Genomic DNA, 6,000 nt, shown 5'->3' with positions numbered 1-6,000 from the left:
GTTTTATTCTAATTGTAATCTTTCAATATTGTGAATAAAATCGAATTGAAACAAAATATATTAATAACATGTTGAAAAGTTACAATATGACAAAAATATCATAACAAGTTACACACGTATTTACATTTATAGTATATTTCCAATAATGTTTGCATTGGAAAATCTGTAACGTTCAAATTCTTGTTAACACACTAAGCCTTTTTGTGAGTTACTAGCACAAATGTAGATGTCATCACGCGTTTTGAGTTTATATATTTTTGTAAGATTAAATGAAACGTTCCAACTTTCATAATTAATTTGATATGCATTTATAAACAAAAAATCTTCAAATAATATTTATTCGGTTAAATTTCTACAATTTTTGGCACTATATTTTTAGTCACGAAATTAAACTAAAAAACATGTGAGCACTGCTGTTCAATGCATGTTTCGTATCCCAACCTAAAAGCGTATAAAAAGGCTTTAAACAGATTATACAAATACAATTCATACAAATTAACATACAAATGAAGTGGAATATGAATATAGACATTAGATGTTTATTTTTCGATGTCGTCGTACCTTAGCACACCAAAGCGGTGCACACAAATTAACATACCGCGCAAATGCGCGGTTTTCAATTTGTAAGCACCGCCGTGGTGCGTTTAAGAGCCGACAACCCCCAAATATAAGCATTTAGTGATAAAATAAACTAATATATAAATAGTGCCTGTTTGGGAGGGTAACAGTTGAAATTGACACCCCGAGAAAACCATTGTCAACCGACGCGAAGCGGAGGTTGACAATGGTTTTCGAGGGGTGTCAATTTCAACTGTTATCCTCCCAAACAGGCACTATTTATTTTGTTATACTGAATGTCTTCTTTAAAATTTTTAAGAAAATTTTACTGCTTTTATATAGGAATAACGTGAATTCTACAGCGAACCGTACGCGCATAATTATCGCGCATGTAACATTTTTTAATGTTACCCGTTGCCAAGTGCGTTGCTAACGCTAAGGGTAATAGTAAATATTATTAACTGCGTCTTAACTAATCAGATTTCAGTATTTAACATGAAAGTATAACAATATAATTTACTTTCTCTCTTGGCATTATATACCTCTGTGTGCGTGACTACTCAGGTTGAATACATTGCAATTTGTTCAGGATCTTATTTTAAACAAAATGCTGTTGCAACAATCTTAAAGAACTGAATCTTATTTTGGTGTGGGTCCTGAAAATGTTTTGTAAAGTATGATAATACCATGTGAGTTTCATACACCAAAGCGGTGCACACAAATTAACAAACCGCAGTTTTTCAATTTGTCTCCATCGCCGTAGTGTGTTATACATGCATGTAGGACCGACGACATCCAAAAATAAGCATTTAATGTTAAAATGAACGCGTATATTTTACTTTCTATATTGGCATGATATACCTCTGTGTGCGTGACTACGCAGGTGGAATACATTTGTTTAGAATCGTATTTTAAACAAAATGAGTTGCATTAATTTTTACTGACATCATAAAAAAACTAAACTGTAATAAAAAGTAAGACAGTTTTTATTTTAGACACTGGATAAAATATCTGGTTTCAGTGCTGCGGAAACCCTTTGGAAATTCTGCGGAAACTTAAGGTTACTTTAAGTTTCCGACAGGTTTAAGCGCGGAAACTGTTTAAATTCTTAAAGTTAATTTCCATTTGGGAAAAAAGGGCATTCGAATTGATGATTGAAATAAGATTTCTATTAATTTTTGCCTAGTTGCTATACATTGTGAAATTATTAAATGGAAAGGAAAAGACAACATTATTTTTTTAATTTTGAATCATAAAATAGATGATTTTCCAATATAATATTAAATTTCTATCCGACAACATTACCAAGAAAACCCTAATGATCGACACACAACAGCAGCCAGCTTATCATTGGGTGAATAATCACACACTGTTCCCCATTGTCCAAATTTGTACACTTCTAAACGACCTTAATTTTTACTGACATCATAAAAAAACTAAACTGTAATAAAAAGTAAGACAGTTTTTATTTTAGACACTGGATAAAATATCTGGTTTCAGTGCTGCGGAAACCCTTTGGAAACTCTGCGGAAACTTAAGGTTACTTTAAGTTTCCGACAGGTTTCAGCGCGGAAACTTCAAGTTTCATTAAGTTTCCGCAGTGCTGAAACTTAGGCTGTCCACGAATCTAAATGGTTTCCGCAACGGAAACTTACTGAAACTTGAAGTTTTTGCATAGTTTCAATCTCCATATACGTTTGGGATACATATTGTTTACAAATGGTTTTCGCAACGGAAACTTACTGAAACTTGAAGTTTCTGCATAGTTTCAATCTCCATATACGTTTGGGATACATATTATTTACAAATGGTTTCCGCGACGGAAACTTACTGAAACTTTTTATATTTTTGCTTTCACAAAAGCTGAGCAAGGTTTCTACTTTATGCAAAAACAAAACAATTTCAAACATTTCCAAATTTATTTTGTTCAAAAATCTGAAATTGTTTCCAATAATAAATAAAATACAGCCAAGATACAATAATGGAGAAACATCCATATGGCAATTCCCTTATTAGGGACTTTTATTTAAAAAATGATAAAATTGCACAAGAAAAAAAAACTCCCATAGAAATCATTATATTTGTATTTTTTTCCATCTCGATTAAATGCCTATCAAATCTTCCTTTAAAAATGCAACAAAGATCTTACTTTTTAAAAAACATGAATGCAATTTACAAAATAACTGCATGTACATGAATAAACAAAGAAAACATCACTGTTACATGAACATGATACACTTGTCTCAATTTGTTTTGAACTACATTGAATATGTACACCATAATTTTTTTTTGAAAAGTCTAAAATATCCATCTTTAAAATAAAATTCACTACAAGATAGTAGTTGACTTTAAAGGTATGACCCAGATTTGATTTGAATATGTATGTCAATAAATTCCAAAATGAGGTCAAAGTGACCCACTTACAAGTTGGAATAAACCTTTTTTTTTGTTAGTAATATAATCTAATGTTTTACAATAGAACAGGATTTGATATCATTTTTTGATACCCCATTAAGTCCAAAGTTAACTTCTCATTTCCACCCATGATGTACCAACTGATCAGATTTTAATATCATAAGCCTGTCAGTATTTAATAGATGACCCAGAGGGAGATATGAAAAGCTAGTTGGCCAATAAAAAGCTAACAATGGAGCAGTCTGTCAAATCATGTGCAAAAATATGATGTACACATTTAATTAATTATGCTGATTGCAACACACTTCATTACTGATGAATAATCTTCTTTACACACGGTTTACCTTCCTACATTTCACTACTTTACCTACATTAATATTTTTAAATCCAAGACATGAAGTAAAATATACATTGCTTATATATGTCAAGTATTACTACATGTACATGTACTTGCTTTTTGTAGCATGAATGTATAAAGTACAAAGTATCACACAGATCATTCACCTTACAATTCTCATCAATACCAGCATTTACCTTATGATATATAAGCTAATTTTAATATAAGTTACATAACACAGATCAAAATAAAACCCACATGGAAACAACTTTCCATGCAAGTAATTTAAATTTGTTATATAAAAATTGTAATACATGGGGTATATGTTGTCTTTATATATTTTCATATACAACATAAATGAATATTGTTTGGTGTATTTTATCATTTCTATGACCCATGCATTCCTCTCCTAATGCAGTGTTTTTACATTTAAGATTGGTTTCTTAATTTTTCATATATTGCTGCAAATAAAAACTAAGTTATCAATAAATGTTTAAACAAAGAAAATGGAAAAAAAAGTAGTTAACACTTATCAACTTGGAGGTGTGAGGATATATGTTACATGGAGTCTACTATTTTATGCAATATTTGCAAATAAGAAAATGAAAGTTAATATCTGCAAGGTCTAATCAATCATTTTAATAAGTCAAAACCATGTGGTTTTCTAAGATTCTAGCTTACAGACAGACATTGTAATAAACTGGTATTTGATCATATAAAAAAAGTACTTTTATAATTTAAAGGTTTTTTGAAATGAGAATACTTTACAGTTAAAAAGTCTTGTTCTGCAGAGGTTTAGTCGGGTCATAGAGCTGTGTCCACTCGAATCAATAAGGAGTGTCCTTGGCTGTTGTTGATGTAACCTGAGTCGTAGTTTATGGAAAATAGGCCTTTTTGGGGGATTTTCGAGCATTGTCCAGACCGGTGAAGCACTCATATGATTACATCATGGTTACAGCAGACTTAGTAGGTCTGGACAGTGGTAGCATTAAAATTCTTCTTCTTGCAATGAACTTGTTCCTTTCACTGGGCTGTACTTTATGTCTGTTCTATTTATCTTAAACAAGAATAATAAAGTATCAATTAGATTTTTAAACAATAAACATTCAGCCTAACATGTAATAAAAGCATTCTAAATAGAATTCTGAATACAGAAGCTACTTTGCAGTTGCCAGTTGCTGTTTAAACTATGTCATATAATGACTACAGTAGTATCTGGTCTAAAATGTTTCATTTTATATTTGAAGCAATGTTATTTTCATTTTGATTCAATTATTGTTTGTTGAACAATGGAAAAACTTATCAACAATAAGTGTGTTTCACCACCCCCCCCCCCCCCCCCCATCAACCTCCTTGTCAAGAACTTAGACCTGGATTTCCCAAAAATTACTACAGTAAGTTATAAACATCCAACACATGTATAAGTTAATGGTGAAAATAATCAATTTCAAAGCAATACCTTGCGTTCACATCGTCCAGCTGGTCAAAACATTCACCCAAATCACCGAACAAAGTATGCAACTAATCACCGGAAACATTGACTTTGTATGCTGTCAATGCTGAAAAAGAAAAAAAGTGAAAGATTTCATTTTCCGGATTTAATTAATAATTTTTTTTTTTAATATTTACGTTACATTTAGAGTTTGTAAATTGTACAATGTGCGAAAGATTCATTGTTCGTCTTCTTTACCAACCAAGCATTCATATATTAGGGACGTTTATATAATTATATATGTGTATACCCTGGGTAATCTTGATTATCATGCATATAAAGTTGGTTAATGTTTAACTTGGTCAAAACGTATATTTTAAAGAGATACGGAAATAAAAGTTAAAATACCGAACCAAGTTTGAAAAAATGATCTTGATTTGATGGCGCGAGATCTCGTTTACAAATGAGAGATAAATTAGAGCCTTGAAAATGTTATTGGGAGTATCTATATTGTGAATTAAGTTACCTTGACATAAGTTCTTCATTCCTGCATTATCTCCTTGTTGTAGAGGCTATTAATGCTTTTCAATTCTCCATTTTACAACAGCACCTTCTTGTCCATTTTAACCTTCGCTCGGAATCATAAATTGCGCCAATACTGACCAATCAGAACACGCTAAATCTTGGAAAAGTGCATCTTGGGATAGTTTAAAATGAATAATGTTTAATCATAATTAATATTTTTTACCGAATAGTATACTTTTTACATGTATATTTATTTAAATAATAACTATCGGAGTCTGTATTTCCTGGTTAAATACGACAAAGTATTGGCGTGTGTTTCTTACAATTGTATTTGTAACACGTGATTAACAAAATTAATGGCCGACCGTTTGTTTACAAATGTCTAATGAAATTAAACAAATTCTAATGAGACATATGTATCAGATTTTGTCTTTAACTATATTTTATTTACATGTACTGATGATTTTGCCAAACTTAATATGATAGAGCCATATATATTTTACTGACAAGTTAGTCTTGCCTTGTCCAATCTTCACCGCGATTCTAAGCACGGTCATATTCTTATTTAAAATATAGAGGTGTGAAAATATTATGTTCATCACAGAGCAGGTTCTGCATGAACACACAGAAATCACAAATATGATTAGATGCCGATCAATTAACGGGGTCCGATTAACAGCGTTCACCCGTACGGTGAATTTACAACTACGATGAATTGATGGAAATTATTTTA

The sequence above is a fragment of the Magallana gigas genome, chromosome 9 (assembly GCF_963853765.1).
Source record: "Magallana gigas chromosome 9, xbMagGiga1.1, whole genome shotgun sequence".
Classification (NCBI taxonomy): Eukaryota; Metazoa; Mollusca; class Bivalvia; order Ostreida; family Ostreidae; genus Magallana; species Magallana gigas.
The sequence above is the reverse complement of the archived record's forward strand: the minus strand, read 5'-3'. Positions refer to the sequence as shown.